This window comes from Engystomops pustulosus, chromosome 4, assembly GCF_040894005.1.
Source record: "Engystomops pustulosus chromosome 4, aEngPut4.maternal, whole genome shotgun sequence".
Lineage (NCBI taxonomy): Eukaryota > Metazoa > Chordata > Amphibia > Anura > Leptodactylidae > Engystomops > Engystomops pustulosus.
The window spans coordinates 123,807,867-123,822,235 of NC_092414.1; positions in this window are offsets into that span (position 1 = coordinate 123,807,867).

Here is a 14,369-nt window from a genome sequence, read left to right on the forward strand (position 1 = left end):
AAACAGTCTATTTGAATGATTACTTATTTCTGCTTAAATTAGTGGTACAACTACATAAAAGAAAATGCATCTATCTCCATAGGCTTCTAAATAGATACGGAGACAGAAACTTATTTAAATCCATATGGTATCCCAAGATGACCCACTGCTCAATAAACCATCCAGTTACAACTCACAATTGAAGTCTAAGTGAAGCTGATAGAAGCGTGTAAACCTCTAGCAGCTGCAGATAATGACCGCTTTACATCAATTCATGCTGATATTTCTCTGTAATATCCTAAATTGTACTTCAACTGCTTCTGTGTCTTATAGATACAGTATGGGAATGTAGACCTCGACTTTCTCCCGGAAGGACTTTGTGAATCTAGTCTTCACTGGCCAGCTCAGGGGAAACTGAGAATTAAAGCTGTTAGAAATAAAGAATAAAAGTCATATAGTAACCCAAAATGTGTCTATGATTTTATATACACACAGCCATTTATTCTGAAAAAAATGTATGAAATTCTATGCTTAAAGGACATCTATCACCACATGTAGGATTGTAAACCAAGCACACTGACATACTGTTGTGTGTCCCCTGTGGCAGGATTTGCTCTTCTTTTAGCTTCTTATGCCTAATTTTTTTAAGAAAAAAAGGCTTTTAACATTATGCAAATGAGTCCTGAGGAGGCTTCATGCTCCATAGGAGTTGATGGAGCATGGAGCCCTTCAGCCTCATTTGTATAATTTTTAAAGTCCCTTTTTCTTAAAAACAAGGGCATAAGAAGCTAAAATAAGAGCAGATCCTGCCAGAGGAGGTGCATAACAGTATTGTCTGTATGTTTGGTTTACAATTCTTGATCTGGTTCTAGATGTCCTTTAACCACTTCGCTGCATATTGCAGCCAAGGCTTACCGGTAACACCCGCGACCGGTGCTAGCACCGATTGCGGGTGTTTTCACAGCGATGGCTGCCGGCAAAGCTGCCGGCAGCCTCAAAAAGATAGCGGCGCATGGGTGCCGCCATCTTACCGTCTCCATGGTAGCCTCGGGTCTTCCAAAGACCCAAGGCTATTTCGTTTTAACCCTTCATTACAATGTGCTGATAGCACATTGTAATGAATGAGGAGGAAAATCCCCATATACTGCCATACAGTAGTATGGCAGTGTATGATAGGATCGATCAGACAACCTAGGGTTAAAGTACCCTAGGGAGTCTGAAAAATAGTAAAAATAAAAATAAAAAAAAGTTTAAAAAAAAAATTATAATAAAAAAACCTAAAATTTAAAATCACCCCCCTTTCCCTAGATGTATGAAAGCATTATAAAACCTATACAAATTTGGTATCCCCTTAATCGTACCGACCCAAAGAATAAAGTAGACATGTCATTTGGGGCGCTCAGTGAAAGACGTAATATCCAAGCCCACAAATGCGTTTTTTCACCATTTTCACTGCATTTGGATTTTTTTTCCCGCTTCTAAGTACATGGCATGGAATATTTAATACCATCACTATGAAGTGCAATTTGTTTCGCAGAAAACAAGCCATCACACAGCTCTTTACGTGTAAAAATAAAAAAGTGATAGATTTTTGAAGGTGGGGAGTGAAAAATGGACATGAAAAAACAGGAAAGGGCCCGGTCCTTAACCGGTTAAAGACTTTCTTGTCTTTAAGTAGTCAAATAAGCTGTCTTTGATTTTTTAGGCAGGGATTTCAGTAGGGTACTGTATATGTTTGGGGTTTTAAGACGCTAGCAATACTCCTGAATATTTGACAAAATGTACTTATACGTTTCTGTGCCATTACACTTTTATTTTGAAATCTGCCTAAAATTATACAAATTTTAGAACTCCGCTTCAAATTGTATATTCTGAAAACAAGCAGTGAAAAAGGGTATAATAACTTGAAGCTCCTAGAACTCAAAGCAAAATCTTTAACAAGACCTTCACCTACCATGGGTCATTTAATATTCTTGTATTTTATGTGGCAGTTCAGATTTGTAATCCCTCAAGTATCAAAGCTGGAATGCAACTGTTACCATTTTATCAACCCTATAGATTTCATGTCATGTTTCTGATGCAACTAAAGCCTGCAAAAAATCTTGCCTAAGAAGCCTCTAATAAAATCATTTAAATATATACGGGATATTTATAATTAGGAAGGATCTTTACGATAGTTCTATGACTGCCTTTGAAGCTCTTCTACTTTTCAGATTTATTTAGGTGGCGTTGGCCCTTCAATAAATCTCTCTGGGATTTTTAAAAAATAATCGCAAGTAGAGTAAAATAAACGCAACAGGCCCTTGCGATCTTCTAACTCTATAAAATCACAAAAAAAAACACTTTGTGATTTTTGTGCCACTTTTTAAAAGCCAAAAAGTCAGTGATACATTTCCCCCATAGAATGTAACAAATATACTTGGGTGCAAGCAATATAGAACAGGTTGGACTGTCTATAATCGCTGAATAATCTGAGTTATTACTGAGTTATGATATGAAGTATATCCGTACACTAATAGGCAGCATACTCATTTAAAAAATATGACCTTCTGTTCATCAACTTAATAGAAGGGGCTCTTCATGAAGTTGATGCTAAATCATTTAGGCAAGCCCAGAGGACATTGTCAGTGAGACAGAAGACCTGTGACAGGCCAATATTTTAAACGTCAAAAGACTTTTGGATATGGAAACAAAGCTAAACTTCTTTTAGGCAGAATCACATTTCATAACATGAAAGTTTTTGTACTTCTCTTACAATTCTGAATTTGAAAGGTAACTGCATTATTATCGAAATCTTAAGTAAAAAGCAACTGAGCCAAAAAGTAAAGTAAGCTATTCAATGTTTACTAAAGGAATCTTATAACAAGTATTTCTTTACTCTAGTCCAATATATGGGTTGGGGAGCAAGAGGGAGAGAGAGAGTTGAACGAACTGAGGTTTCAGTTAATTCCCCCAATGCTCCAAGTCCAGCTACAATCCTGGAATATACAGCAGATGAAATAAGCAGTAAACATAGTCAATAGAAAATGGAACCTTGCACAGCAGAATACTGCACCAAGTAGAGGTAATAGTCGACACACTCAAAACGAGCAAATCAAGAATCAGAGAAAAAAGTAGTGTGTCACTGACATGATTTGATTCAAAAAACATAACAAATTTTATTAATATTCAACACTGAACACAAACATGCATATAAAATCAATTAAAACTGCAGATGAAATAAGCAGTAAACATGTTACCAATTTTCTAAGGAAATATAGATGTTGGTAACAACCTTTTCAATCCTCACTGTCAAAGAAATTAAACCACTGATGTCCAAAAATAGGTTATGTCATAATGAGAAATTACATTGAACATGTTTAGGTCTTGTGCACACTTCCATGTGGGCATAACAGGCCACATACAGTCCTTGTTTGTAGACATGTTGGACATTGTTGGGGGGAAGTGCTCTTCAGTGTGCTTTCTTTACCATACCGCTGTAAAGATCCAGATGCCGTTTGACCTAGGTACTGAGACATCAGTTGAACCGCCTGAAATAATGTTTACTAAGTGGCAGAATTGGTTTCTCATTACTGATAAATTTCAGCTGGTGTCATGAATTTTCCATTTCTATTGCTTGTCCACCTTTCTTTCTTCATGTGTTCAATAACTGTTCACTGTGTCATTTCTCATTATCATGCATAACTTAATTTAGGGACATCTATGGTTTGATTTCTTTGCCATAATTGATTGGATGTGTTATTATTGACCTCTGGTGAGAATGTTATGTCACTAGCACTTTTAGGAATATGTATGTGACCTATTCAATACTTTTTTCATCCACTCTAAATGTATTTTTCACCATCCTGCTGCTACTAATAATAACAGACATAAAGCTGCATATGGCTTCTACTGAACACTACAGTTTTGTATTAATAGCTTTGCATTTGTAATGGTTGGTAGACTTTATTTAACCCTTTCAAGACTAAGTTTTGCATTTTTTTGTGTTTCTGTTTTTCACTTTGCTCCTTCCACAAGCTGTAAATTATTGATTTTCTAGTTTACAAAGCTATATAGAGACAAATTGTATTTTTTATTGCCACCATTTAATATTCTATGCCATGTACTGGAAAGCCAGGAAAAAATTCAATATGTAGTGCGCCATATTCATATTCCACAGTGCCATGTTCTGATGCGTTTTATTTTTACAGTTTTTAGTGTGCAGTTGACAACAACTCTTTTTTATTCTGTGGATCAGTACAGTAACAGAGATACCAAATTTATATAGTCTTGTCTAGTTATGTCTTCATACCTTAAAAAGAAATCATAAACCTTATATTAACCCGGTCCTGCACATTCCCCGATCTGGAGTGTCCGCATCATGCGCCCGATACCCTGCATGTGTTGCTCCCCTTTCAGGTCAGCCGAAGTTCACCATCTTCTTCCCGGTGCAGTGCATTGGATGCGACAGTTAAATCGCGTGCTCTGTCCAAATCAGTCGGATCGTCAGACAGATTAAACTATTACACATAGATATTTTTATCTATATTTTTACATTTTCTATTTATACTCATTTTTGAGTAACTTAATATACAGTATCCAGCTGAGTATTTCATTCCTGGCTGTGGTGGGTGGACAGGAGAAATTTAGATATGCATTATTTAACACTGTATAAATTATGTATCACATAATTTGTACATATATTGCCTTAAAATATGTTTCATATTACGATATTGAAGCCGATAAAACATTTATGGATGGTATGCCTTGCACACCAGATTTTTGGTGCACACTATGAAATTTGTTTTTTGACTGTTTGCCTCCCATTCACCCCTTTCAAAAAAGTGAACAGTGGGATGGGTAACAAAGTGGGTCGGGGCAGGGATACTTCAGCCTGTCTGATTACTAGGTCATAGCTGAAATCAGTGTGGCATAGGTTTCAAATCCAGTGCAAGTGCTCCACCAGAATTATTTGAGTTGGGAACCTCAAAATTTTTCTGCTAAGTCAGACACCATTGGGGCAAACAACTTAGAGCAACACACAAAGCTCTGGTCTTAATATATTATCTGCAAAGAGCTTCAGTGCATGATAAATAATACAAGAACAGTATTAACTTTTGCTAATTTCCACTACCATTTGATAAAAGCCTCTTATATAAATTATCTGTATTGACATTAAAGTTTTAAACACAGGGATGTGTTGCCTTTTGCTGTATTGTTCCAGCTTGAAATATTGTTTGTATCAATCTTGAGCCTTTTCTTATCTTACAGAAAATACTGCTAGTCATATAACTGTCAATGTGAATAGGAAGTAAATACAAAGGAAATATTGGTTAATTTAAGGATAAAAAAGCCATTATTTTGAACTTTGTTCATGATAAGTGTATAGCTTTGACATGAACGTTATCCTACGCTGAATTAATGATTTCAGGAGGAACACATTAATGAAACTGTCTGCCGTGACTGTTCATTTTGGTAATAGGATGATAAGAGAGATATTAAAATAGCCTGACAGACAAAACTCAATGAAATACACATTTCAGGAAGGTTTTATGGAAGATGATCAACCTGGGTATCTTCAGACTAAAGTCTCTTAATATAGAGTACTCTACTTAGATTGAGGCACTCTGTTCAAAGCCTTTGGGCAACATAAAGCCCCCAGTGCTTCTTAAGCCACTGCCATGGAAAACTGAAGCATAGTTGAATTCAGAGGACATAAATTATATTGATATATGAACATCTCTGGCCATAATGACATAGAAGACAGGAATCAGTACTGACCAATGGACACTGCAATAGAGGTAAGTGATTATTGAGAGGCAGTATGAACAGCTCTAGTACTCTGTACTAAGATTAAGAGTTTGCACCTCTTGCCTTTAACCCAACCATTGCGTATGTCAGTATGTCAGGATCCTATTGACCCAATATTTCAGTCAGATTTGAGGGACTAAGGAATTGAGATTCCTAACTCCCTCAAGTTTGACTGACATAATGGGTGGAGCAACTGTCCATCGCTGAATCATGGGGTGACAACACTCAGGAGGATCCTGAGATACACACTTCTTTCACACGGACCGTATTTCAGGCATGAAAGTTACTTCACGAGTTGTGCCAATGGCACAACCCAAATAGGTGAGTGTACACCTTTTTAAACCTTTATATCTTTTAAGGGGGGGGGGGTTCCACATGATAGCGTTATTTTGTTTCCCCTTTAGCACCCTTTGATTACTTTAACCTGACCAGAGAGATGGTGCCATATGGGTGCCCACCACCCACACCACCTGTCATATAGTCTCTGTCAGTTTGTTCATCCCAGCTCTCCAACATTATTCATCCCAGCTTGCCTATTTTATAGTTACTATTTATTAATGATAATGTTTATTTTTATAGTGTCATCATATTCCATGGTGCTTAAAAAATCATCAGGGACATGTACAAATAAAATCAGACATTACATGATGAAAACATAGTCTCTTTAAAACTGATGTGAAGCATTCATAAATGGGTTTGTGACCTGACCAGTGTTTTATATATCCTTTAAATGTTCTAAGGTAATCCTGACATGAATTTGGAGCCTTCCTATAATTGATGTCCATGTATTAGCTAAGGACAGTATTATAGCAATTATATACTGGAGAATGGGGAAAGAGCATTTTTGTCTGGTTAAATTAACTATATTATTATATTCTTAGCTCACCTCCTGGACTTCCTGGTAGTGCTTAGTTTGGCTGAAAGGCCAGGTCGAGAAAGAGTTGTGGTCATTCCAAATATCTTCCATTAAAGGACATCTATCACCAGTTTACTAGTGGTAGAGTGTCCTAATCAGACTGCTCGTTCAGTGTAGGGGAGGGGGGCACCGTTTTAACATGTTTTCTGAAATAATAAATTTGTAAAACACCCAGCACCTCTCGGAGCCCCCGACTTTTAATTTGTGCATGCCCCTCCGCTCTCCCCTGCTGCAAGCATTCACCTGCTGCCAGCCGGGGAACTAGGAGAGAGCCCTCTCTCCATGCCCTGATGTTACCAGGGAGCAAGAGGAGGCTTGCAGCAGGGGCATGCACCATCTGCCTGAGCGCCTCTGGCTGTTTTACAAAGTTATTATTTCATTAATAAAGATGGCAGAAAACATGTTAAAACTGCCTTCCCACCCCCTAGACTGAACGAGCAGTCTAATTAGGACACTCTACCACCATTAAACAGGTGGTAGATGTCCTTTTAGTAGTATGGAGGGCGTTGTGCTCTTAGGAAACTTGATTGTTGCAGAAATTCTTTTATAACCTTGGACAGATCTGTGCCTTGCCATAATTCTGCCTCTGAGCTCCTTGGGTAGTTCCTTAGACCAAGCAGTTTAATTAAACACAACTGGACTCCAATGAAGGAGTAGAGTCATCTCAAGGAGGATCAGAAGAAAATGTACAGCATGTGAGTTAAATATGAGTCTCACAACAAAGGGTCTGAATACTTATGACCATGTGATGTTTCAGTTATTCTTGTTTTAAAAAATTAGCAAAAATATCTACGTTTTGATTTTTCCCATCAACATAGGCTACAGAGTGTACATTAATGAGCAGAAGAAGAACTTTTTGATGTTATAAATTGGCTGCAATGAAACAATGAGTGAAAAATTTAACCGGTTCGCGACCGCCCGCCGTGTATTCACGGCGACGGTCGCGTCGCGCTGCATGGAGAGGGCTCACGGGCTGAGCCCTCTCCATAGCCGGTAAGTCTTTGCTGCATATTGCAGCAAAGGCTTACCGGTAACATCCGCGATCGGTGCTAGCACCGATCGCGGGTGTTTTTACAGCGTGGGCTGCCGGCAAAGCTGCCGGCAGCCTCAAACAGATAGCGGCGCATGGGCGCCGCCATCTTACCTGGGATCGCCGCTCCCCGTGACGTCATCGGGGGGCGGCGATCCGTCTCCATGGTAGCCTCGGGTCTTCCGAAGACCCGAGGCTATTTCGTTTTAACCCCTTCATTACAATGTGCTGATAGCACATTGTAATGAATGAGTTAGAAAATCCCCATATACTGCCATACTGTAGTATGGCAGTATATGATAGGATCGATCAGACAACCTAGGGTTAAAGTACCCTAGGGAGTCTGAAAAATAGTATAAATAAAAATAAAAAAAAGTTAAAAAAAAAAAAAATTTGAATAAAAAAACCTAAAATTTCAAATCACCCCCCTTTCCCTAGAACTGACATAAATATAAATAAACAGTAAAAATCATAAACACATCAGGTATTGACGCGTCCGAAAATGCCCGATCTATCAAAATATGATAACGGTTTTTCAATGCGTTTAACCCCGTAACGGAAAATAGCGCCCAAAGTCAAAAATGGCACTTTTTTGCCATTTTGAAAAATATAAAAAAATCTATAAAAAGTGATCAAAAGGTCGTACAGTCCTAAAAATGATATCATTGAAAATATTATCAAATTTCGCAAAAAATTACACCACCCACAGCTCCGTACACCAAAGTATAAAAAAGTTATTAGCGCCAGAAGTTGGCAAAATCAAAAAAATAATTTTTGTACAGGAGGTTTTAATTTTTGTAAATGTATGAAAACATTATAAAACCTATACAAATTTGGTATCCCCTTAATCGTACCGACCCAAAGAATAAAGTAGACATGTCATTTGGGGCGCTCAGTGAAAGACGTAATATCCAAGCCCACAAGAAAATGGCGCAAATGCGTTTTTTCACCATTTTCATTGCATTTGGAATTTTTTTCCCGCTTCCGAGTACATGGCATGGAATATTTAATACCATCATTATGAAGTGCAATTTGTTACGCAGAAAACAAGCCATCACACAGCTCTTTACGTGTAAAAATAAAAAAGTTATAGATTTTTGAAGGTGGGGAGTGAAAAATGGACATGAAAAAACAGGAAAGGGCCCGGTCCTTAACCGGTTAAAGGAGTTTGAATACTCTTTGTACCCACTGTATTTGCCTCATGCTGCAAAGGTTCTTCCTTTTGGTTTAAAAACCCCAATGGAATTATAATGTACATTTTATCTAAATTTCTATAGATTCCTGACATAAGCTTACCAAACTGAAGTAAAGAGTCGCTACAGGCTTACCTTCTAACAAGGCGGATCCTGTGGAACAAGCAGTCATTGATTTTACCCTCCATAACTTACTATGACACTGAAGTCAACATAACAGCTTGCTGTCCAAATTTTCTAGCCTTGCTATAAACCACATTTCGCCTAAGTAAAAGTTTCATCTAATTATTTCAGATTTTTCTTACATTCCAGTAGTTAAAAACTTTTTGAATTCATTTCTATTATTTTCTTTGTACTCTAAGTCTAAGGCTAATAATGACTGTCCTGTTTCTCAGCAGTGATAAGTTAAAGTAAGATAAACTGGTAGTAAATGCTATCATATTTTTGCCTTTAGACTGTGTGAAATGTATTAAGACAGGCTATGAAGACTCACAGTATTCCCCAAGGCACTCTGATTCTCTGCTTCCCAGAACAATGTTTTCAACCTTCAGAAAGAATTATCTGAAGTCAGTATATAGCACGTACAATCACTAGTTCTAAAGTACCAGTTAACAATAAGAAAAGCTACCTGACTGAAGAACTAAAAGCCATACACTGTAATTTGCTGTACAAAAAGACAATGGATTATATACCTTAACATAATACAAATGTCTGCAATTTGTAAATGTTGAAAATAAAAATGTATAGAAATGAACATGAACTTTCAGTGGTTAATACATTAGTTGTATTGTTATCAAGAAAGCTTTAGTTTAGTCATAAATGAAAAATATATTTTTTAGACAATAAAACAATTTGTAAACAAAATCAAAGATGTTATTCTGGCAGTCATGGCTGCCCCTATATGCATCTTTCATGCTAGTTTCCATGACTATAATAATAAACAAATTTTCTTCATTATGCTTACTATGGCAACATAAATTAACATGCTCCCTTCCAATTGCAATTAAATAAATAAATTAAACTTATTATATATAAAACAATATCCTATTTTACAGCGCTGTAAAGATTATTGCTACATCCATAAATATTTTTCATTTTTGCTCCATATATCCAGCATATCATGGTCACTGTTGGCATGCCTACTGTGACATCAGCTGATTATAACAATTATAGTATACACTAGTGGGACCGAAACATGCAATAATAAATATGAATCGCTACACACATGAAAAACACCTACATGTAGAGTCTACACAAAACCATGTGTCAGGTTACTAAAAAGGTTGATCTTTATTAATGAATCACATATATACAACAACTAATCCGACAAAAATTAAAAACAATTAAAAAAAGGAAAACAGCCAACTTGTGACCCTGCTGGGTCATCCTCTATTCCTGTATGATTATTATCATATATATTTTTCAAACACTCATACATTATTCCAATTGAAGACTGGAACAGAGGAAAAGTAGACCCTACCATGAGTGTTACAGCCAACAAGGGAAGGCAATAGGTGGTGTCAGATAAGGGTAGAAGTGCAATACATGGTATTAGAGAGGTACAAGGATTAATGAAGATTCTTCCAAAAATAGGCTTCAAATGTTGTGAGGTATGTACAACAGGTGAAATAAGTATTGAACATAGCACTAGTGGCCCCTGTTTTTATGTTTCCATTTTCACTCACCACATTCAAAATCCATTCATTTTTTCATGTACAGAGCTGTGTGTGGGATTGTTTCCTTTGTAAGAAATTTTACTTCAAAGTGACGGTATTAAATATTCCATGCCTTGTACCGGGAAGTGGATAAAAAATTTATAATTCAATTAAATTGGTGAAAAAATGCATTTGCATCATGTTCTTGTGGGCTTGATTTAATGATGACACATTATTACAGGATGCCAAACGTCATTGAACTCTGACAGGCCAGTGCTGGTAAGCAACGGATTCATGATTTCTGGCGCATGTTCTTAATGAATCTGTCGCACCCTGCGTTATACACATTCTTAGTAAATGTGCCCCATTGTCCCACATTTACTAAACTCTGTGTGCCAGTTTTCTGTAAGACTTTACCTGTTCTTTTCAGTGCAAACTTCTTGCAAATGTATTTAAGAAGTGGCTGAGACACATTTCTGGCACACGTAACACTTTGTGACACACGCTGCACAACACAGATTTCAGCTCAGTAGAACCTTGCACCACATTTAACATGCAAAGTCAGCCATGATTGTGTTGCACGCCCCAAGTTAAAGGTGCACCAGAAAAAATGTTTCAGTCTGTTGGGACAGTGCAGGGAGTGCCAGATTCATCAAAAACATGTGCCAGAAATCCTGAATCTGGTGCCCCCTGCACTATACACAGGCAAACTGCACATAGTACATAGTACATGTTCCCCATTGCGTGTATAAAAAACATAACACATTTCACATGACAGGAATATGAAAACCAGATTACTGTCATATTATTAAACTGATATTTAAAGAATGTAAACTTGATTCTCTAAATTGTGCTTCAAAGAAGGTCTTCTACATTATAGAGGCCAGGTAATCTAGAGGTTTGGTAAACTATAGCGCTGTTCTAAAATTATATATATATATATTTATTTTAATGGTGCCGGTTATAAAGTGCCTCCTTTCTTGGCACCAGAAATGACAAGTAAATTCATAAAATCATTATAGTACCACGCGCCATATAGTTAAAAGTGTACTGACGTGGCACAGAGGGGTGTCTGAAATTCCTATTAACATCTCAGACAAATAATTTTTTTACTTACCATAAAATCAAACTTCCTATTTAATGCCAACGTTTAGTCTAAACATTTTTTTTAGTTATGAATATCATAGAAAATATATACTATTTAGCAAGGGCCGTTCATTAATAAGCATATTGCAGATAACAGAATAACCAATAAACCTACAGATCTAGCCACATGAAGGCAATGAATAATTATACACGAATAAGATCTCTTTCACATTAAAGATAGATCAGGGAATACTCCAGAGAGAAAGTTTAACTAGGTTGTCAAAGACATATTGACTGCTAGATGTTCTTGCAACATTCAGATGTGCAAAAAAATAAATTGATAAAATATATATGTATATGAGCTCTGAGGAGATAATGTTACAGATATAAATTTTATTAAACCACATAGAGCTGTATATGTGCATCATTTTCTCCTCTTAGCCCAAATATGCACTGCTTCAGAGAACGCTGTATTCACTGTGTTGTTCCTGATAGGCAGAAGTAATCAATCGCTGCGCCATCCTCTAGCTGCTTTGTATGAATCATTCTGCTCAGGTTGATTAGTCCTGTCTGGACAGTTCAGGAAGCTCCGTGTAATGAGTTATGTACGAAAGCCAGTATGCACCTGGCTTTCCTAAGGTCCCGAGTTTTATAATTTTTTTTTAAGCAAAACCACTCAGATCAGGGATTAAACAAGATATGTTTCTGCATCAGTGTAGCTACATCATTCTTGAGGTATGTTGGGTTCACAATAAATAAAAACAAATGGTAGATTTTCTTTAAAGTTTTTGATGAATTTTGAAGCATATGAGAGATATTATCAATTAAAATGAACATTTTTTTATTCACTTCCAGTAGACAAAAATCTATGTCGAGGCAAGATGAAGCGCTAACCTGTGCGCGAAACGACTCGTCCCTGAACGAAATAACGCATCCTTTTGCATAACCCTCCCCTGCTGTGTACGCCATGTTTTAAATATGGATGAATAAAGAAATTGAAGTTTTACAAAGGCGGTGAGTGCCAACTTTTTCCTCTTTTTTACGAAGTTCTTGTATATGACTGTCTGCTATAGTTAGAGCACCACGCCAAAAAACCCCAAGTCTTACGGTTTTTACTCTTGACTGGCCCTGGATCAGAGCCCCTACTATCACGAAGACGTAGGACCTTTCTCAATAGTGCCCCCGACCTCCTCTCTCTTTTTCGTTATCTCTAGTTAAGGACTTTTGTTCACATGACATGAAAGGATAAAATTGAATGGAATGAATGGAAAGTAAAAACCTATTAGGGCACATGTATAATTTTTTGGAGTGACTTTTTTTGGTGCAGCAGGGAATTTGCATTCTTTTTGCTCCTAAGACAACCTTCCATCAAAGTTATTGATGGTTAGTTTTTCTGTAGTGTTCACTGCGTTAGCACCTGATTTTTATTATATTGCGAATATTTTCCCCTTTCTGTCACCCAGGGGAGCATGGAGGGCCGACAAGGGGATGCAGCCAGCTGGAAGTCGGCAAGGCCAGTGGGAGTGGGCCAGTTTGTGGTGTTCCTGTCCCCGCACCTGTGCTATTGCTGCAGTGGGTGAATTTTTATATGTGAAAAGTGCTGTGCAGGCCCCCGCCTGAGACATCAAGAGGCTGGAGCTTCTTGATGGATCTGGCTGTGCTGGAGCAATGGCGGGCCTATCATGAGCATCGGCGTATAATAAATGACTCCAAGAAAGTCCATTGCCTAACTACACTTTATTTGCTCTAACCAGCAATTTAGAGTGATACTGTGAGCAATAACTTCATTTAACAAAACTGCCTACCAAAAAACCTGGACATGTTAATTCACATTACACTGAAAGAGCATTTTTCTGTTCATACAGTATTTGTATAAAATGTTTGAATTAAAATTATTTTTCTTTAACATATAAAAAATACATAAAATAGAAACAATTTAGCATTATTGCTCTCTATACATTCCCATTCACACACAATAAAAATACAGCCCTTTGTGTTTTTTCGTTAGAGTACAAGTTTTATATAAACACAAAGTGCTAGATTTTTGAAAATGTCACAGTCACATTTGCTGGCATACAGCTGTGACTTCAATCACTCTGGTATTTCATATAATCACATTTATATAAGGAGAATCTTCCATATTTTATGAGAAAAGCACTCTTCAGGTAGGATTTCTTTGAAAATACATAGAATTGACTTTTAAATATGTCATTCTGCAGTTTTGACAAAACCTTAATCACATCTTCAAATTTCACATTATTACTTAATATAATCTAAAAAAGTCAAAGTCTAAAGTGTCTGAGAACTTTGTATTATGGAGAAAGCACCATTTTATTCAATGCATTGTCAATAGGTAAAAATTTTTTGGTGGAGTTTGGGGGTTTATTGTAATGCTATTTTTGACTTTCTCATCCACAGTGCCTCCCATCCGCCTCCCATCATTCTTACAGTTGGTTATAAACCAATTCCTATTGAGATGGAGATGGTGATATCCTTTTTAACCTTAGCTTTTTTCTTCTAGTGCAGGTAGAAAGAATAAACAATTAATGGTGACTGTCCATAGGATTAGAATATTGCAAGAATTATTTGTTTTAGTAGAAAACCCAGTGACCTCTTACTAAACTCTGGTTTGAAGCTAAAACGAAGTCTAAAACTCTGCAATAAACATTTTATCATTTCTTAACTGGAAGATATGATTCAATAATAAAACCCACAAGGGA